This window comes from Peromyscus maniculatus, chromosome 6 (assembly GCF_049852395.1).
Source record: "Peromyscus maniculatus bairdii isolate BWxNUB_F1_BW_parent chromosome 6, HU_Pman_BW_mat_3.1, whole genome shotgun sequence".
In the NCBI taxonomy this organism is placed as follows: Eukaryota; Metazoa; Chordata; class Mammalia; order Rodentia; family Cricetidae; genus Peromyscus; species Peromyscus maniculatus.
The window spans coordinates 5,658,244-5,680,379 of record NC_134857.1 but is presented as its reverse complement, the minus strand read 5'-3'; the positions used below and the strand labels follow the sequence as shown (position 1 = coordinate 5,680,379).

Sequence of the window (22,136 nt, the reverse complement as noted above, 5' to 3'; positions counted from 1 at the left end):
TTCTAGAGTGCAGGAAGCCCGGAGCTGGATCTCCAGTCCGGAATAAACCAGCACTTGAGAGGAGGAAGCAGGACATTCTGAAGTTCAAGGTCGTGCTTGGCTACATAACAAGTTCAAGGCTATCCCAGAAGGAAGAAAGGAAAATGAAAAATTACCTCTTTTTTTGGATTTTGGTTTTGGGAGACAGGGTTTCTCTGTGTAGCCCTGGTAGTCCTAAAACTCACTTTGTAGACCAGGCTAGCCTCGAACTCAGAGATCTGCCAGCCCTTGCCTCCTGAGTGCTGGGATTAAAGGCATGTAAAATGACTTTTTATTTTCTGAGAGAAGAATCTTAAAGCTGAAGAAGCTAATAGGGGGGTCTTGGGAATATAGGACTTATAACTTTTTTTTTTCTTTTTCAGATTGAATCTAGAAATTCTCCTCAAGACCCATTTAAAAGAATCTGACTGGTTGCTTTGGTCTAAGAATTCAGGCGTCTCTTGCAAAACTAAGGCAGACCTCATTTTCCATTTGTGGTCCTATTGGTCAGCCCCGGGCCCTGTGAGAAGCTTACCAGGAGGTCCCACGCTGGAAGGACCATGTGAGTTCATCTCAGACAATGGGTGGCCCCACGGTTTTAGTGACTCACACAGCGGAGAACCACATTCTCTCTGGAAGATCTTAGCAACTTGCATTTGGTAACACAGCGAGGTGAGCTAGAGCTGCATCTGGAGCATTTCCTTCTGTGGTTGTTCTGAGAAAAAGACAAGAAAAGAAATGGCTCCTGAGTTACCTTCTGTTTCCTTTCAAAATTCAGATAAATTAATCAGGGATACATGCCTGTAGTCTCAGCCCTAGAGAGGTTGAGGCAGGAGGCTACCCCAAGCCACACTGCAAGATGCTGTTTCAGAAATAACAAACAACCAGTTGGGCATGGTGGCTCACACCTCTGATCCCAGCACTCAGGGGTTCGAGGCCATCCTGGTCTATCTCTATATAGAGAGTAACAGGACAGTCAGGGCTACAAAATAAGAGACTCTGTTTCAAAACACACACACACACACACACACACACACACACACACACACACACACACCACACATACACAAAAGACAACTTACTGAACACATAGATTTATGTGCATTCTATTCCAGGAAGCCAGTGGTGATTATGAAACAGTAAAAATAGGTCACAGCAGAATGCACATTCAAGATCAGCTTAGAACACTTCTCGGTCACTTCTGTATCATTTGGGTGTGACAGTTATTACATTTCGGTAATTCATCTTTTAGGAGGGCACTTAGAATCAATATGGAAAAGATCCGTATCTACTTCTTTATTTATTTTGTGAAACAGGCTCTCCTATATTCCAAGCTGACCTTGAACTTGATGTAGCTGAAGATGGCTTTGATCTGGGAGTAAAGGTGCTGTCACTTCCAGGAGAAAAAAAAAAGATATTTAGACCAAAGACATTGTTTTATTATATAGCCAATGCTTCTTTAAATGCCAATCAACACTGGCTTCTCCGGTGCTCGATGGTGTGTGTGTGTGTGTGTGTGTGTGTGTGTGTGTGTGTGTGTGTGTGTGTGTAAGTGCTCTTAAACACTGGTACACATGAGTGAGCACATAGCAGGCACCCAAGAGGTTGGGGGGAGGGGTCCAGAGTCTTCAGATCAGGCGGTAGGTGAGAAAATTAAGGGTGGGTCGGAGCAACAACACCATTGAAAGTCTGTGATTTCATTTCACAAAAGTTATGGTTCAGCTGTCTAGTTGGTTTGTCATTGCTAATGTTTTGTAGGGCTGAAGACTCATACTCAGGATCTCACTGGTGTTAAACAACCCCTCCCCCAGAGAATCTCATCCTTAGCCTTCCGAGTTTAAAAAAACAAAACAAAACAGAATTATAATTCTCACTTAATTTTATGTTACATCCAGGAACTATTTTTAAAAGTGTTGTGTTCTAACCTGTGACCAAAAGTCAGGTAGTATCCGTTCTGATGTGTGTGCATTTGCTCTGAGGGACTGAACCTGACTAAGTAAGTATTTATGTTGTCTGGGACTTTAGGACAAGGTCGAATTTGGCATTAACATGAAAGAGCATTTGCTAGGTTGGGGTTTTTGTTGTAGTTTTGTTTTTGTTTTTGTTTTCTTTTGTTTCCCAGACAGGGTTTCTCTGTGTAGCCCTGGCTGTCTGGGAACTCACTCTGTAGACCAGGCTGGCCTGGAACTCACAGAGATCTGCCTCTGCCTTCCCAGACGCTGGGATTAAAGATGTGCACCACCACGCCTAACTCTGCTGCTTATTTTAAGCTTCAGTAGTCACTGCTCTAAAACAAAGTATTTTTTCCCCTCTGTGTATTCTTTGTTATGTGTAAAGTATTGCCAGAGTTGTTTTGTTGTTGTTGTTGTTGGTGGTGGTGGTGTGTGTGTGTGTGTGTGTGTGTGTGTGTGTGTGTGTGTGTGTGTAGGTGTTTGGTCTGCTCTTATGTCTGTATATCTCATGCATGCCTGGTGCCCATGGAAATCACAAGAGAGCATTGGATCCCCTGGGACTTGAGTTACAGACAAGTGTGAGTTGCTATGTAGGTATTGGGAATTGAACCTGGGTCCTCCGAATAGTGGCCAGTGGTCTTAATTGGCTGAGCCATCTCTCCAGCCATGAGTGTTGTCTTTAACGTATGTACTATTTTTGTGAGGTCATCTGTTACATGTAATAAAGTATGTAATGACAATACTTCTTTGCTTTCTTCCCCTACATTTATTATTTCAAGGGAGGCACAATGGAGAACCTTCACTCAAGGGGAAAAATTACCTTGAGCCTGTTTTTGAGGCAAAAATGTTTATTTAGAAATTTCCCTCCAATAGCTGATTATTCTCTGAAAGGAGCAGGGTGATATTAGGATTTCCAAGACTATTGCATTGTTTAAAAGGTTTGCTCATACCAAAAAAAAAAAGGTTTGCTTATGCCTTATTCGTATGTTGTCAGCAATGTGGGTCTCCCCCCCCCCCCCAAAAAAAAAAGGAGAAAAAAGAAAAAGACAGACAGGCACACAACAAACATGAAAACAGTATATACTTCAAACATCAAATTTTGTAATTTGAAAGAGCATCTTTCAGGTCTTTATTAATATCCAAAGTATAAACAAGTCAAGGCCATCCTCATTCTTTTAAAAAACGTTAACTGTGATACACATGTCTATGAGGTAGGTTTTAACATATTTTTTCCTATTTTTTTTCCTCCTCCATTCAGTAAGAAGGATAAGCCTTTAGAGTACCCAGTCACCGTGGTAACTGCCAAAAAAATTCTCCTGAAGTTTGAAGAGGTCAGCTCTTGGGGTCGACAACTCTGCCCTCTCCCCAAGCCCGTCTGCAAGGCTGGGCCTGTGGTTGGAGTGTCAGGCCAGATCTGACCGTGGGAGGTGGTCTATTCCGGCTCTGATATAAATTTTTTGAGTCAGTTCGTGGCCTGGACTCTCCAGGTGGCCTCCAAAATCAATTCTGACCTCCTGACCCTGTCTCACAGAGGCATAGCATGCCCCCGAAGTGAGGATTTAGCCGAAGACGACAGCATTCGCCAAGTGTTATTGGGGACAGTATAAACACTTTGGAAGGCAAACCAAATGTTGTCAGCCCTAGAAATCATTAAAACGCATGAAGCTCCGCTTTCAAAAGTTAGAAGTGTTAAGGTATCCGATTCAGAATCCCTACCTGACTAAAATCAGCTTTATGTAAATAGTAAGCTAAACATCTTTACTCTTTTCCATACTTTGCTACAAATATGCAAATAAGGTAAGCAGGCCGTTCTGTAACAAACTAGATGTAGCGTGGTTATCATGTGGGAGAAACAGAAAGCCAATTATTAAAATTCATTAATAAATAAAGAACTTGTAACCTTGTTATGTAGTAAAGTGTGTAGCTGTTTGGAAATGTTTTAGAGGAGGAATTTTAACACCTCAGGACAGGCGGGGGTGGAGGTGGGGGGTGGGGGGGTGGCGGCTGTGGGATTGATGATGAATTGTTTGCCTTAAGTCCCTTGCTACTTTGTAAAGCAAATGACTAATAGGCTCCATTTGGATACAAAGTAGAGGAAATTTGTAAATAAGGAAAGCAACATCACACAGAGGTTAAAAAAGAGAAAGAGAAAAGAAATGGCAAAATGTAACAGTGTCTCCCAGAAGAGTTATTCGCACTTTAAGCTATCTGAAGTGCGGGGGGGAATAAAGCTGATGTGGATAAACCGTTGTGATCTCTCTCTCTCTCTCTCTCTCTCTCTCTCTCTCTCTCTCTCTCTCTCTCTCTCTCTCTCTCTCTCTCTCTCTCTCTCTCACACACACACACACACACACACACACACACACACACACACACACACACACATTTTTTTCCCAGAGTGCACCACTCAAATTTCACTTTCCCTGGGAGAGCAGGGGGGCCTGGCCCGCACTGGAAGAAGCACTGAGGGGCTCTGCCTTGACCCCTGCTGAGCTCTGTCCTCATCCCTACTTGCTATTTTGCCTTGGCCAGCTCTGCACATGGTAAGCCCCCTCCCCATAGGAAGCGGCTGCCATGCCTTTCCATTGAGTTCTTTTGTGAAAATTAGATTCTAACTAAGGCTGAATATCCTTTGGGATACAGGCTGCGGGTAGGGTGGGGAGGTGCTCTGTACAAATGCTCATGCTCCGAGCCTGGGACTTCTCGTCTTCTCACTCCATTAAATCCCTATTATAAAAGTTATCTCCACAAAGCCTATTATAGTATTCTGAGAACAAACTGGACCATGAATAACTTAGTTGGAAGTGTAGATTATTTTCTACTCGAGGAAACAAATTTAGACATGACAACAGATTAACTAGGAGAATAGTGATCAATCTTAGATGGATTCAGAGCTTCCCTCTTAGTCCAGAGCACCCTTGCTTTCCCTCTTAATGCTCAAGATGCCCTTCTTTGTCTTAAGCACGTCCCAGTGATGACACTGTCTGCCAGCACCGTAGAAGTCTAACAGGAGATGACCTCCTTCGGGCTGTGGATCTGTAGGCAGACAGATTGGCCAAGGGAGGGCCTGTACTCAGATGTGGGGTGAAATGATATAAACAGGATAATTAAGTACAATTATTATTTAAATTTTTGTTTGTTTGTTTGTTTTTTATGGAGTCCTAGTATGGTGGTGCACTCCTTGACTCACAGTACTCCAGAGGTGGAGGGCAGGCCGATCTCAGTGAGCTCAAGGCCAGTCTGGTCTATGAGGTGAGTTCCAGGGTAGCCAATTTACATAGTAAACACCACCACCACCACCACCCACCACCACCACTACCCACACACACCCCATCTCAAAACAACAAAAAAGGTGTTTTATTTTGTTTTTATGGAATGTACTATTACAGACTACTTTAATGTTTTTTACATTTAAGTTAAAAATGTGTATGCATGCATGCATGCATGCATGCATGCGCACGTGTGCCTGCGCACATACAAATGCAAGTTTTTGGGCAAGCTCATACCATGGAGCCTATGGAAGTTACAGAACAACTTAGGGCAGTGGTTTCTCCTCTCCCCGCCTCGTGGATCCCAGGAATTGAGTTTAGGCTCTGAGACTTGACAGCAGCCCTTACCGCGCCATCTTGCTGGTCTTCCAATACCTTTCGACTTCTAGCTTTGTTTGAGGCCAACATTTACGAAAACCCCAACATGAATCTTGACTTGTAATTGCAGGTCTTGATATACTAGGGCATCTACTTACTTAGATGATTATTTTTGAATGTATTTTTATTGTCATTTGTAGACAGTCTCATGTAGTCCAGGTTGACTTTGAGCTTACTATGTAACGAAAGACGACCCTGGACTCCCAACCCTCTACTCAAGCTTTGGGATGCTGGCATTTGTCCCCACACTTGGTTCAGCAGGGCTAGTGGTCGAGCTGGGGCTTCTTCGTGCATGCCGAACAAGCACTCCATGGGGGAAGCAGCCTACAATGTAGACCATGTAGTTCAAGACTAATACATACACAAAACGGGCTTTTAATGGTTTGTGTTTTCTGTTCCTCACTATCAACCCAATGTAGACCATGTAGTTCAAGACTAATACACACACAAAATGGACTTTAATGGTCTGTGTTTTCTTTCTTACTGTCAACTTTTTGTATTATAGAATAGTAAAGTTTTTTGTTGTTGTATTTTCAACACAGGGTTTTTCTGTGTAACCCTAGCTGTCCTGGAACTCACTCTGTAGATCAGGCTGACCTCGAACTCACAGAGATCCTCCTGCCTTTGCCTCCTGAGTGCTGGGATTAAAGGTATGCACCACCAGAACTGGCTGCACATGATTTCTAATTAGATATTTTTATTGATTGATTGATTGATGAAGACATACTCTCACTATGTATCCCTTACTGGCCTGGAACTTACTATATAGACCACGCTGCCCTCAAATACCCAGAAATCTGCCTACCTCTGTGAGTTGTATATGATTTTAAATTCTAGAACTCAAGACAGCTTTGTGTAATGAAATCACTGTGTGGATTCCTCCCCCGTCTGATCAAAGCCAGGCCTGGACCAGGCTCCTCAAGCACTCTACCTCTGTGCCCTTGGAGGGTTTTTGTTTTGTTTTGTTCTTTTTTTAAGACAAGGTCTCATGTATCCCAGGACTGACCTAGAACTTTCTGTGTATCAACAACTCACTACTTAGCCAAAGCTTAGCTTCTGACCTTCCTGAGGCTGTTTTACAGGCTTCTGGTTCAGTTTGGTGCTGCAAACCAAAGCCAAGGCCTCATCCACTGAGTTGTGACCAGCCCTTTAGTTTTTATGGACCGCTGTCTTTTAATATCTTGGCAAGATTGAAGAGAGAAATTATATTACCTTTGTTCTTCTTAGGATTTTTTTTAATGCCAAATGCCATTCATTGAAGGAGGGAGGAGGTCTTAAATACAGGCTTACAGCACAATGGGAGAATCTTCTTAGGATTTTATTTTTAAAAAGTGTGCACTGCCCTGCATGGTGTCAGGGTACTTTTAACCTATCTCTTGGGACAGTGTGAGTTCAGAGCCATCCTGGTCCACAAATCAATGCCAGGACAGCCAGGGCTACGTAGTGAAACCTTGCCTCAAAGGTGGAGGGGATAATTTCATAGGGGACATAAAAGATTTTATTTACTTGTGTTTATTTCGCTCTTTCTAAACATAAAAATCAAGACACACAAAGTGATAGCCACGTTTGATTCTTCTTAGTTTTTTGTTTGTTTGCTTTTCTTCTTGTTTTTGTTGTTGTTGCTGTTTTCTTCCAGGGTGGTCAGATAGACACAGAATTTGAGTAGCCCAGGTTGGCTCCTTACTGTATACAGTCCAGGCTTACCTTTCTGCCTCCACCTACCAAGTGCTGGGATTACAGGCTTGTACCGCCGTGCCTAGCCTCAGGCGCGCTTTTTTGTCTATCTGAGATAAGGTCTCCATCTATAGCCAAGCTGACCTTGGGCTCCACCCAGCCTTCCCGCTTCTGCCTTCTCAGTGCTGGGATCACAGGCCTGTGTGAACTTTCAAAAACAGAAAAAAACAATGCATGTATGTGTGTGATGTAAACGTGTGTGCACGCATGTATGGAGGTCAGAGGTCAATGTTGGGAGTCTTCCTTTCTTACTCTCAACATTATTTCTTGAGACAGGGTCTCACAGTGAACCTGGAGCTCACCCATTTAGGTTTGACTGAGACCCAAGGATCTTCTCATCTCAGCCTCCCAGGCTTGCTCGACTACAGTCGTCTTCTTTGTCACATGGGTGCTGGAGATCCGAACTCAGTCCTTCCAGCTTGTGGAGCAAGCGCTGAGCCATCCCTCTGTTTTCCCAAGCCCTTGGACCTTTTCAGCGTTTAGACTTGGCTAAGAAAATGTGACATTGGGCTGAAGATATTCAGAGGACGTGAAAGTGGGCGATCAGGCCCTGGATCCAAACTCCTGCTGTCTCCCCACATGCAAAACAAGAACTGAAAAACGTAAAGACTCTCGGGTTGGCGGTCAAGCCTGGGTTCCATCTCAGCACTGAAACAATGCTCTGGTGTTCACGGGGGTATTTGTGCAGCTGTTCCTGAAGTTCTGAAGTCCCTTGCTCTGTTGGTAACCGCGTGCACTCTGTCCCTGTCTCCTGGTTGGCTGTTGTTCCAAATGTTTTCTCGTCCTTTTGCTCTCTTTCCCTTTCAGGCTCTCCCCTTCTGTCTTCCCTCCTTCCCGTCATTGCTTCCTTCTCTTTTCTCTGCCCTCTCTTTCCTCCTGTCTTTTTTCTTTCTAATGATTCATTTATTCTTATTTTAGGTGCATACATTCTTCATGTACGTCCATGTGAAAGTGTCAGATCCCCTGGAGCTGGAGTTACAGACAGTTGTGAACTGCCATGTGGGTGCTGGGAATTGAACCCGGGTCCTCTGGAAGAGCAGCCAGTGCTCTTAACTTCTGAGCCATCTGTCCAGCCATGTCTTCTCTTTTCATCACCCTGCCCTCTCTCCTTTGTTTCTCCCTCTCGACCTTCTCTCCTATGTTTATTCATTATATTTTATCTAGCATCTTTATCTTAAAACATAGGACATAGCCGGGCCGTGGTGGTGCACGCCTTTAGTCCCAGCACTCGGGAGGCAGAGCCAGGTGGATCTCTGGGAGTTCGAGGCCAGCCTGGGCTACAGAGAGAGATCCAGGACAGGCACCAAAGCCACACAGAGAAACCCTGTCTTGAAAAACAAAACAAAAACAAAAACCCATAGGACACAGACACGAGGGGCGCATCTCTGGTAGAGCACTTGTCTAGCATGCTGGACCCTGCTTTCTTTAATCAGAACTTCCTCCCCCAGGGAAGGACAAGAAACAAAGGAAATCCAGGGCAGCTGGTTCTGGGTCTAGATAACACAACAAAACCTTCTCTTCGGTTTGTGTTCATGACGATCTGAGAACCCTCAGGCGGGCCTTCCCTGGCTTCCAAAAGCCAGTCCTCAGCAGTCGGTCTGTGGCACAAATCTTGCCAATTTCCTTCTGACTCCTTTATAATCTTCCTAAGTTAATTTTAGGAATCAAATCAGAAAAGCAAGTAATCGACTTGTTACATAGCATTTTTGAGATAATGCAATTACATTTCTCCTGTAATCCCTCCCTAGGTCGCTCTCCTCTCTCTTTACATTCATGGCCTCTTGTCTCACTGTTAGTTGTTGTAAGTATATACACATACGTTCCCAAATATGACGGTTGAGTCTATCTAATTACACTCATGTGTGCTCAGGGCTGACTGGCAATCCGACAATCAGTTGCTGTGCTCTTCCCTAGGGAGGACCACCTCTCCTGCTCCCAGCGTGTGGAGGTGAAGACCCATGGGCGTTTTTTCCCTTTTCTGTTTGGCGTGTCCATTGGTGTCCTCTTTGTTTAGTTCATGTTTCGGCAGCCATGTTGGTGAAACTTTATGGATGTAACTTCTTAATCTACTAGGAGACGTAACCTCACAGCAAACTCCCTGACCCTCTGGCTCTTACAGTCTTTGCTACAGAGCACTTGCATGTGAGTGTATAACCATACCGTCTGTGTCTCCCTGGCTGGGGAAAGTTGGATTCAAACCCCAGAGTCTCCCATCCAGTGTCCTGTGAGGATGAATGACACATATCTCACCTGGCAACCATTAACAATCTGAAGACCCTCAGGGAGGGTGGGGCCTTGTGAGCCTCTCTCTACTAGCCACCTTGTTTTGCTTTCTGAGACAGAGTCTGGTACAGCCCAAACTGGCCTTGAACTCCAAACGTAGCCAAGGCTAACCCAGAACCTGATGTCTGTCTCCATCTCCCAAGTGCTGGGATCATGAGCGTTCCCCACTGGGCCTGCTGCAAACATACTGAAAGACAGAGAAGCAAAGAATCAAAGCCTCCTGGACACTTTCCAGAAGCTCCAGAGTTGTCCTCTAATCATCAAATCAGTCAGTGGGTGTGAAGGTTTTGGGTGATGTAGAATAAGACAGGAGGAAGAGGTTATTTTCGTGGGTACCAATCTTCTCACTGTGAAACAGCTTTCCCCCTTCCTCTCTCCCTCCCCGCTTCCCTTCCTTCCTCCCTCCCTTTATTTTTCCTTTGAGTTGGAGTCTCCAGTAGCCCAGGCTGGCCTCTCCAATGCACTGTGTAGAAGATGACTTGAACACCTGACTCTCCTGCATCCGCCCCTCCCTTGACTCCCATGCTATAATTCCAGGCATGCACCACCACACCTAGCTCTTACTATGAAATTTTAAGTCAGGGGAAACAACCTCACAGCGAAAGCCTGAGATCCACTCACACAGAAGAAATGGGTTGAAATGTATTTCAACTCAAAATGGAATCTGAGGCTCATCATGAAGATGAGCTCCTGGGTTTGGAAAGGTAAAGGAAACACCACCATCCCGCCCTACCACCACCCCCTGTCCACAGCTGGGTAAGCAGGAGTGGGCACTCATGAAGGTCCAGAGTGGGTTTAGGGTCAATGCAACTTGCTTGGCACAGAGCCTCATGTTGTGGCGCGCTCCTAAGAGGCTTTTACTCAGACTCCTTTCAGTCAGGAGACAGGCATTTTGAGGACTCACAGCGAGCAAGGAGCTATGTAGGTTCTATTTTGAAAAACAGCTCCACCGACAAGGGGAAGGGTCACATCTCCTACACTCAAAGATATCAACACAGGAGTATTTAGGCCTCAGTCCAAAGCCAATCACTTCCTTAGCCCTCAGTACCTACCTACGTAAGGGCCAGTTGTTTGTAAAGCTTTCCTTAGTAATTACAGTATCTATACATCAGGAATGCCTGGTGCCATAATTTCAAACTTGACTATGACACAGATAACAGTTCAAACATTTCAAGAAGCATACTTGGAAGTGACGTGTGAAATAAGAGAAAGAGACTTTCTATCAATTCCCCAAAAGTGTAAATCTCAGAAAGATAGAGGTATGGTTGGAACCATAGATAGATGATAAATATGTATATGATAGACAGACAGGGACAGATGATAGATACAGAGATATGTATATACATATAAATGATATAGAGGTAGATATATAGACGATGAACAAATCCATGCATATATATCAACAGGTTGATGAGAGATGCTAAATAAGATATAGATTGATTAATAGATGATAGACATCAGTAGGTACACAAAGATTGGTGGATAGATAGATATATACGTACATAGATATATAGACAGGAACAGAGGCAAGTGGATCTCTAAATCAGGCAGGGCCTAATGAGTGCCAGGCCAGCCAGGGAACACAGTGAAACCATGTTTCAAATAAATAAGTAAATAAGATTTTATTGCATATATGGTCTTACTTTGCAACATTCCAGGGAGATTGTCCCATGCAGAATTGATGGTTCAGGGAGATCAAGTTTATTCTTTGTTGTCATTCTGGGATTTTGTTGGCTTTTAGAGTTCATACCTTTGAAGGCTGAATGTACAGCATCTCTTCCATTTCATTGTAATAATGCCCCCTGGAAACAGAACCTGCACACTTTGAGCTCTTGAAGTTTAGTCACGTGACTGAAATTAGCCTGTAAAGGTTTCATGTATCCCACATTGGCCTTGAATACCCTATGCAGCCAAAGCTGGCCTTGAACTCAACTCATGATCCTCCTGCCTCCACTTTCTGAGTACTAGGATGGGGACCACAATGTCCAGCTTTCACTCTGTGGGTTGTTTTTAAATTTTGATTTTATTACTATTGTATGTGATGTATATGTGCACATGTATAGAGGTCGGAGGAAAACTCCCTGGGGACAGTTCAGTCTTTCCACTCCTGTGTGGGTTCCAGGGGTAGGACTCACATTAGGCCTGTGTGTCATGCACTTTATCTTTCGGGAGCCCTCTCTCACTTTCTCTCTTTTTGACATGTGTGTGTATGTGTGTGTGTGTGTGTGTGTGTGTGTGTGTGTGTGAGCGTGCGCGTGCGCGCGTGCATGCGTGTGTGCCTGAGTGTATGAATGTACTCCATATGCATACAGAAGGCTGAGGAGGTTATAAAAGAGCATGAGATGCCCTGGAATTGGAGTTACTGGTGTTAGTAAGCCACCACGTGGTGCTGGGACTGGAATCCTAGTCTTCTCCAAGAGCAGAAAGCTAACAATTGCTGGGCTGTCTCTCCAGGTCCTCCCGCTGTGAAGCATCTCAGCGAGTCTGTGTGGTTTGGTTTTTGTAGTAGTCCCGGATCTCACTCTGTAGACCAGGCTGGCCTTGAACTCACAGAGATCTGCCTGCCTCTGCCTCCTGAGTACTGGGATCAAAAGTGTGCGCTACCATGGCCTGGCTCTCTCAGCTAGTCTGGATCACAGCATATTTCATTCTATCGATGGTCACTTAGGTTGTTTCCAGCCAAAGCAACTGGTAGTATTTTAATCTTGAATGTGATATAGAGGTGTGTAATACACCCCATTTTACTAATGATCAAAATGAGACAGGAAAATCTGTAAGTTGCTGAAGGTCATGCACCACATAAGTAACAGAACGGAGCTCAGAAGTGCACGGACTAACTCAGAGTCGCACTTAAATTTTCCGTTTGCTGTGGAAAAGCTTCGTAAACCCAGGGGTCCTCCCCTTACGGTAAGACATCCTGCTTCCCAAAACAAGCATCACACAGTCACCTGCTAAAGTCCACCTGGGGACTGAGCAGAGCGACAGACGGGCACCACTGAGAAGATGAGGCAAAGTGCTAACCGCATCCTTAAAACCAAGACACCACTGCTAACACAGTTTGAAAGCAGTGTGAACCACGGGGCTGTGGAGCCGGGAGGATGACTGGCTGCCTATTCTGTGGATGTTCGAAAAACTTCGGCCTTGTCTAGCAGGTGCAGGTGATAATACTGCTGATGCTTCCTCAGCAGGGGCTAGGGAGTGGGGTTGTAGGATCCTGAGCTGGCAGATGCTTCAGCTCAGGAGTTCAAGGCTAGCCTGCACAAGGATGTAAGATCCCATGTCTAAAACAAAACATAAACATTGAATTGTTGTCTACCTTGAAGTTCGGTATCTTTGTCACACTGTACTAAATAATGTGAAGGCAATCAAACTTTAGTAACTACGAGTGTATATAAAAACCAACGATAGTTGTTTTTGTTTTTGCTTTCTTTGAAACGGGGTCTCACTGTAACTCTGGCTAGCCTGGAACTCATTTTGTAGACCAGGCAGGCCTCAAGCTCACAGACATCTGCCTGCTTTTGCCTCCCGAGTGCTGAGATTAAAGGTATGCACCACCACATCAGGGAAAACCAACTGTGATTTTCTGTTTTTTTGTATTCTTATGGTCTATTTATAATATAATAAGCTCTGAGGTAAGTATGGTCCTCTCTCTACATGGTGCCCTCAAATGCATGGTGTTCGATGTCAGTATCTGTGTTTTTAACTGGCAATGTCTGGAATCCAAGGGCCCAGGAAATCCTTGTCTACATGTCATTATTGGTGGTGTCAATGCTTGCCAGTCACTGTGAAAATACAGCAAGAAACTAGAGAAGTGTCTGCCTAGTCTCTGTTTGTTTGAGACAGGATCTCAAGGTGCTAAAGCTGGCCTTGAACTTGTTATTCTCCTGTCCCTACTTCCTGAGTGCTGGGGTCTCAGGACTCTGCTGCATGACCAGCTCTAGAAAGCTAAACCTTCGATTTTTATTCTCAGCCAGATCATCCAGTGACAGGACAGAGGCAAATTACTCTTCTGAGTTGAAATCGCCTTGTCTTCAAACAGGATCAGCCTGCTGAATTTGTTGGAAGCAAAGGGGATTTTTAGAAGAGCAGGTCTTGAGACTGCACAGCCAGGGAGAGATGCCCTGTTTGGAAATGTGGAAAACACACTGCAGTGCTGAAGGAAGTGGAAGCATGAGGCGCCGTGAATTTTAAAGACATGTCTTGGCTGTGCATGGTGGCGCACGCCTATTAGTCCCAGCACCCAGGAGGCAGGGGCAGGTGGATCTTTGTGAGTTCGAGGCCAGTCTGGTCTACAGAGCTAGTTCTAGGACAGCCAGGGCTACACAGAGAAACCCTGTCTCAAAAAAAAAAAAAAAACTAAATAAATATAAAAATAATAAATCAATAAAATCAAGACATTTCCTGGGTATCACTAAATCAGCTCACCTACCAGTCTTATCCTCTGCTTCTCTCACTGAGTTGTGGCAACTCGAAGAGGTGGCACAGATACTCATCCATCAAATCAGCTCGAGGCATCCAGCAACTAAACTGCTGATCCCAGTCACCTCTGACTACGAACAACATATAAATTACATAGGCTCTGGAGTCTCAGGGGCAGCTTCCCAAGGCCACCCGCTGCCGCCGCCAGGGCGTGCGCTCCTAGGCCCCTGCTGCGCACCACTTCTGTGCCCTCATCATCGTGAACAAGTGAACGGTCTTTGTGTTCATATCTTGTCAAGGGGAATCTCACAACACTCACTGGTGGCCTCAGCCAGCCCTGCAGGGAGGCCTTTCCACAGACCCCTTCTTATGCTCATGATTCTAGAAGATAGGATGGTGCCACTCTGCTGCTGACCAGGATAGTTCAGAAGTATGTGTGCTCTAAGACAGGGACTCCCATTTGTTGGTGGCAGACGTGTGCGTGTGACACACACACACACACACACACACACACACACACACACACACACCATCCCACAAAACTTGATACTGCATGCTGGGTAGGCTGCCCCTCCTTGGTGTTCTTTCTGAAGATGTTTTAGACCCTGTCTGTGTAGCAGGATAGCTGCTAACCCCCAAGACTTGTTACACACAAGATCTCTGTTACAGACAGGACAGACAGAGGCATTAGAAAAGAGATGGAAGTGCTATGACATAGTTGGCTTGACAAACAATTGGTGTATTTTTCTTTGAAGCAGAGTTGAGGTTTATTAAGATATTTCAATATAGATTTAGAAGACTTTTAAAGTTACATTTATTTGGGGGTGTGCCGCTGAACATGCAGAAGTCGGGGAACAACATTGTTCTTTCCTTCCACCATAGGGTCCCAGGCATGAAAAGTCCTAGCTAGACAGTCTTGGCAACAATTGCCTTTACCCACTAAGACATCTGCCTAGCCTGAGATTTGTTTTTAGTGATTTATTGAACTTGATTTTATGTTCATCAGTGTGAAGATGTCAGATCCCCTGGAACTGGAGTTACAGACAGTTGTAAGTAGTGGGAATTGAACCTGGGTCCTCTGGAAGAGCGGCCAGTGCTCTTAACTGCTGAGCCTTTTTTTTTTTTTTTAAATGATATATTCTGCCACACCTTTTCCCTTCCCTAACTCCCCCAGGTCCTCTTACCTCCTCAACTGTCCAATTCATACCCTTTCTTTCTCTCCTTAAAAATACAAACAAGCAAACAAACAAACAAAAAAAACCAACCTACCAAACAAACAAACAAAACTGAGTAACTCACACACACAAACAAACCCCACAAAACCCAAAAAGTAGGAACCAAAATACACAAGCAAAAGAACAATGAGATAAAAATGCCCACACAAAGCAACATGAGACAAAGCATCTACTGGGTTGGGTTTGTTTTGGTTTGGCATCCACTGTTGGGCATGGGACCTGCCCCTAAGTGTGGTCTGTACACCCAGTGAGACTCACTGGAGAAAACTAATCTTCCCTTTGCAAGTGGGTGGCAGGTGAAGGTAGCTTTTTTTTTTTTTTTTTTTTTTTTCTCAAGATGGTTTCTCTGTGTAACAGTCCTGGCTGTCCTGGAACTTGCTTGGTAGACCAGACTGGCCTTGAACTCACAGAGATCAACCTGTCTCTGTTTCCCGAGTGCTGGGATCACAGCCCAGCAAAGACAGCTTCTTGATTAGGGGTGGAAGCCCTATCCACTTTCCCCCAGCACTGGGACCCATCTGACTTGAATGGGTGCAGGCCCTGTGCAGGCCGGCAGTCTCTGGGAGGTCAGCGGTCCTGCTGTGTCTGGAAGAGTTTCCTCAGTCATCCCTTCCCTCTGGCTCTTTCAACCCTTCAGTCTCCTTTTCTACATAGTTCCCTGAGCCCTGAGGGGAGGGGTTTGATGAAGACATCCCACCTAGGACTGAGTGTTCCCAATCCCTAGTCTCTGCACACTGTCCCGCTGTGGGTCTCTGTCTTAGTTCCCATCTACTGCAGGAGGCCGTTTCTCAGATGATGGCTGAGGGAGGCCCCGATCTGAGTTCATCTCAGATGATGGCTGCCCCAGACCCTCATCACCTTGACACCCTCTAGAGTCATCTGGGAAGGGGAACAGCAATAGAGAAAGGACCTCCAACAGACCGGCCTGTGGGATTAATGACTGATTAGCAGGACCCAGCCCATTGTGGCACTGTCACCCTCAGGCTAGTGGACCTGGGTTATATAAAAAGGCAATCGAGTAAGCTGTGGAGAGAAAGCCAGGAAGCAGCATTACTCTGCGGCCTCTGCTTCAGTTCCTGCCTCCAGGTTCCTGCCCTGAGTTCCTGCCCTGACTTCCCTGTATGATGGACTACAAGCTGTAAGATGAAGTAAACTCTTTTCTCACCAAGCTGCATTGGATCATGGTGTTTATCACATGTGTGTGTTTGTTATTAAACATCTGGGGGGAAAGACCACAGCATCACTGCTGATCACTCATCTACCTAAACCAAAAGGTGGCCACACTCCACCCGTGAAAGGAAGATGGGACACTTGCTGGTGAGGGAGGAACAAGGGTCCCTCAGTCCACCTTTCCATTGCAGAGCAGCCTAGCCTCAAAAAGGAAACACTACAATTGCTCGAAACTACTTAGCAAGAAGCTGGGAACTGCTGCATATTCTGTCACAAGCTCTTTTGACAACCAGAGCAGGTATGTGATACTGTGACATCGGCCCTCACAGATTTTCCAAGTGGGAAAGGAAAAATGGTACTGATGGGCAAGTTTTGCTTTGTTTTTATTTTTATTTTTAAAATTACACTCATGATATTCATTAATTACACTCATGATATTAATCACATTTGCAGTATTCATTCAATTATATATATACATATATATATATTAAATTTTAAATGCCGAATGTCATTTATTGAAGGAGGGAGGAGGTCTTAAATACAGGCTTACAGCACAGTGGGAGAACCCCGGAGGGCAGAAGTTCGCTACTGATATTTTACAATCTTGCATCTTGCTGTTAACGCCTGATGGGCAAGTTTTCCTTACTACCTGCAGCTCAGGGTCAGGTGGGGCTCTGGCAGATAGAGGCAAGCCAGCTGTTTTTTGTTTGTTTGTTTTGGTGCCGTGTGTGTGTGTGTGTGTGTGTGTGTGTGTGTGTGTGTGTGTGTGTGTTCCTGCAGGTGACAAGCCACGCCAGGTGCTTTGGGGTACTTGCAGGTATCCAAAAAGCAAAGGATTCTTTTCGAGCTGCATCTGAATCCATCACAGGCCCTTTGCACTAAGACCTGTGGCAGACTTTGTCTACTGGTTTAACAGACTGACATACAGCTGCTGAGATCCATGCACTATCACTACCTGAGGGTTTAGAGCTGGAATTTTCTAGAAATTGTTTGGCCATGCCAGGTGTGGTGGTGCACATCTTTGAACCCAGCACTTGGGAGGCAGAGTCGGGTGAATCTCTGAGTTCGAGGCCAGCTGGACTACACAGTGAGTTCCAGGACAGCCAGAGCTTCACAGGAAAACTCTCTCTTGAAAAACAAACAAAAGAAAACAAAACAAAAACACACCACCAAAACAACTCAAAAAGCCCTGTTTGATCTGAATTTCTCTGTCCTTCGAATGTTAAGGACCCTTGGAGGCCAGAAGAGGGTGTCGGATCCTCTGGAACTGGAGTTACAGATGTTGTGAGTCCTCTCCAGCCCCATCATTTCTGTTTGAGATGTTAATTTATAAGGTAGCATGAGGTGCTGGCCAGGTGGCTAAGTGGTTAGATCACTGGCTGCTCTTGCAGAGGATCTAGGTTCACTTCCCAGTACCTACATGGAAGTTCACAGACATCTGAAACTTGAGTTCCAGGGATCTGATGCCCTCTCCGTGGCCGCCAGACACTCAGATGGTGCATATATATGTGCAAGCAAATGCTCATACACATAAAATAAAAATACAAAAATCCTTTTTAAAAACATAATTATATAAGTCAAGAGTAGTGGCTCATGCCTTTAACCTCAGCACTTGGGAGGCAGAGGTAGGCGGATCTCTGTGAGTTCGAGGCCAGCCTAGTCTACAGAGTGAGTTCCAGGACAGTCAAGGCTACACAGAGAAACCCTGTCTTGAAAAAATAATAAAATAAACTCCATACGATGGTAGTGCCATGGAACTAAGAATGCAAAGCTCATGCTTCAAGTATTGTTACACTGTATGCAACTTTTTGTTTTTAACAAGGACTTTCTAACCTACTTTTCTTTTTTCTTTTTTGTGAAACAGGATGAGCACAGCCCTGGCTGGCCTGGAACTCCCAATGTAGACCAGGCTGCCCTCACATCTCTGTGCGCCTCTCCAGCCTATGCCTTCAGGTGTGTGTCGTTCCTTGCTCACCCTGTCGTTTCCCTGGAAAGGCTTCTCTTCTCCTTCAGACAGTGTGGCCCAGTGTGGCAGCTTCTGGCCTTGTCCCTTCAGGACCAGGTCCTCCTGTGAATGAGCTTTTATGGGGCTCTAGTCTGTAGAAGGGAAGAAGAAAAGAAACAGAATGACCCCCCACCCCACCCCTGAAGCCTGGTGGTCAGCATCCGGGCATAACACACTCAGAACAGTAACCCCAAACCAGCACATAGTTGTGGTTCAAGCTAGAAACCATAAAAATCCAAGTCACTTTTTAAACTGTAAAATGTCAAAATGGCTGTCCTTTTTAATGTGGAGAAATTATATTCTGGATAAGTCAAAATAATGATATTAATTTTATTTTAAAATATTCTAAAATGAATACATCTTTCTTGTTACCTTAGTGGAGGCCGGGGTTAAGAAAGCGAGCATTATCTGCCCTTAGGTCTCGGGCTGGGGCTGAGCAGTAATAAAGAACTCGGGGACATAGGGGAGGGTCCACTTTCAACTCCCAGTGCTTCAAACGAACCATCCACAGGTCTTCAGTGTTAGTTAGACAGCCAAGCTTGGTGTGTAGAAAATGGCTGGCCAACCAGACCAGAACTGTAAGCAATTTATTTTTTACTGATATACACTTCCACTGAAAAACAGCTATTTATCTCAAATTCAAATTTAGCTGGGTGTCTGGCTTTTGTTTTTTCTCCTTTTTCTGGAGAATTTCAACAATAACAAACTCATGGTTAGAAGGGCTTGAGGTATTATTTTGTTTTTTAAAGGCTTTATTTTCCCGACGCCTGGGATTATAGTAAGGATTCCTGTGACCTGCTGGAACCCCGAAGTAGGGTAACACCCATTATGACCTTATCAGCCCATTTTTGTCAACCTGCATCCTCAGAACAAGCTGGGGATGTAGGCAGGAACCTGGTCTCCAGATGAGGAAAGGGAGAGCCTGGCACACTGAGCCACACAGCTGTGAGGGCAAGAAGCAGGATCGGAAGCCAGCTGAGACCTGTCCCAGAGCAACAGGCTAAGAAACACTAAAATTCACTAAAATCACAAATGTCTCAGGCTTGACGTGTGGCTCAGTTGGTAAAGGGCTTGTCTAACATCAGGAGGCCTGTTTTGGATCAAATGCCACACAAACCTGGCACAAATGGGTAGTGGTGAACGTCCCAGCATTTGTGAAGTAGAGGCAAAAAGATCAGCCATTGAAGCCATCCTCAGCTCCGGAGAGAGCTGGAGGCCAATGTCTGGCATCTCTCCCTTAGGCAATTGGTTACATTATTTTATAGTATCACATTAGCAAACAAAAAAGAGATAGAGATATTAAAATAGCGTCACATTAAGATAATCAGAAGTTTGTCTTTTGATTGGGTCGTGTGTTTTTGTTTAAAAATCAAAGCACACAAGCACATGCTGGATGGTGTTTGCCCATCATCCTCCGTAGTACTGAAGTTTGATTTGCACTACAAAACTCTGAGAAACCCAAAACATCAGCACGGACACCCCACCCCCCACCCCCCACCCCCACCCCCCGGCCAAAATGCTGCAAGAGCCCGGAATGGCCCGGAATGGCCCCATTGGGTCGGGCTGCCCTTCCCTGCTCATGAGGCCTTCCTGGTAGGATGGAGTGCAGGCTTGCTCTCCCCCGACACATCACCGGCCCTTGCTTTCCTTGCCCTGAAGAGCCCTGTGGGATATAAATGCTATTATATAACCGGCCCCTCCCACCGCTCGCTCACCGGCCTTTGATCGGTCTTAGAAGGTGATTACATAGCTTCATTTATTTCTTTGAATACTCAAGTTTCACGGTCATTAAAGTAATCACAGACTCATCCCAGTCTCCATGTGAGGGCAATGTCTCCTCTAACCACGACCGTTTCTCCTCCTCTGTAGCCATCATCTCTCCCCTGCTCTCTAGGCCCCCTTCCTGTTCCACCTTCAACGCTGCCATAAAAGACGGCGGTAATTTTAATACCTCTTTGGCAATGAATCATGACATTTATTCAGCTGATCTCCAAGCCATGAGAAGCTGGGTCTTACACTGTACACAGCAAGCAAATCGCAAAGAGCAGCTCAGCGAGGAAAGGGTTAATCGGGTGAGTCAAGGCTATTTTTAAATCTGGCCCCTGTCTGCCCGGCATGGAAATCCACCCCGTACCGCAGAAATCCTAAATTGCACTGCCCTGCACCCCACTGAAAGTCTTCAGTGCGCTGTAAGACCTCCCCAGCATGGGGAAGATTGGGGGTGAGTCGCTGGAGGAGGGGCGCGGGTTCGGCCTTTGTGCTGCAGGCCAGTCGCGGAGGTCCCGCGGAGCAGGCACACAGAAACCCTCGAGGCCCGCAGGAGCAGCCCCGCACAAAAGCGCGTTACATGCTTGCAAATCGCCCCACCGCTGTTATTGTATTTACCGTGGTCTGCGGGGCAATTGTTTTCTCTTTGCAAAATTTTTCAGCTTCATGGGCTTTTCTCCTCCTCTGCAGCCACGGTCACTTGTACCAGGAGGTCATATAGAGAAGTCCGCGTCTCCCCCCCCCCCCCCCCCCCATCTTCCTCAAGGAAGGGGAAAGATCCTGCCTGGGCAGGAGGCCACCGGAGGATGCGGATCGATCGATGAGTGCCCCAGCTTTGCTTTCTCTTCGAGGGAGACGAGATTGGAGAGCTGCGTGTTTGAAATAATAACTTCTATCAGTCATGTCCGTGTGGTTGGGGTCTATGTTTTTCTGGCTTTATTTGATTACTGTTGTTAAAGATGATGCCCGCCCTGCTCCTTGGGGACTTATTTATTGGGATGAGAAAAGGAAAAAAAGGTCACACGTAAACTTTGAATCAGTTTTGTATTTGTAAATGCATGAACATTGTTCCCCAGGAATTTTTTTCAATTCTGAAGTTGATATAAATATCATATCACTATGGCTAGGCATATGCTAAGAGTTTGAGGTTTCTTTGCTTGGAAGGTTTGAAGAAAGGGAAGCTACCAAAATAGTTATTTTAAAACCCAAAATGTGTCAGGCATGGGAAATGGCCTGCTCAGTGCATAAAAGAGCCTGCCCCTCACAAGCCTAGGGGGCTGGATTTGATCCTGGGAACATGTGGTAGAAGAGACCCCAACTTTACAAAGTTATCCTCTGACTTCCTCCACACAAGGTCCATGGCATGTGTACATACACACACAGTAATAATAATAATGATAATAATAATAAATTTTAAAAATAAAATCTGAAGGAAAGAAACCTCTGTGAATGCACGTTCTTTTTGTTATCCTTGTGTGGGGGCTTTGGCTACAGTCTGCCTGTTCTCCAGACTCACAGTGTAGCCCCGACAGGCTGGGAACACAGAGATGTACCCCACTCGGCCTCCTGAGTTACAGGAGTAAAGGCATGCCCTGCTATGCCCCCAGCTGTCTGTGTTTTTTGTTTGTTTGCTTGGACAGCATCTTGCTGTGTACTACAGATTGATAACCTCTGTGTATTCCAGAATATGTTTAAATTCATGGCAATCCTCCTGCCTTTGCCTGGGATTACAAGCATGGACTTCCACATCCATGCAGGTTTTCTCTTATTTGTTTTCTGTTTGTTTTGTGTGTGTGTGTGTGTGTGTGTGTGTGTGTGTGTGTGTGGTGTATGTACGTGTGTGTGCTGTTTATATGTGTGTGTGGTGTATGTATGTGTGTGTTTGTGTGATGTATATATGTGTGCT

The 22,136-nt window shown here is 45.3% G+C and overlaps 1 long non-coding RNA gene across 3 annotated transcripts in view; it reads left to right on the top strand.

The window, feature by feature from the left end:
- The window catches only part of LOC107401777 (uncharacterized), a 646,803-nt gene extending 624,901 nt beyond the window's left edge, over positions 1–21,902 (top strand). Inside the window, exons 7-10 of one of the 3 annotated variants that reach the window (XR_013051991.1) lie at positions 402–690; positions 18,323–18,411; positions 20,358–20,535; positions 20,921–21,902. This is a non-coding gene — a long non-coding RNA (uncharacterized LOC107401777). The remainder of the gene's footprint in view (positions 1–401; positions 691–18,322; positions 18,412–20,357; positions 20,536–20,920) is intronic. The other 2 variants (XR_013051989.1, XR_013051990.1) reach the window with 2 other exon arrangements.
- Positions 21,903–22,136: the final 234 nt, after the last annotated feature.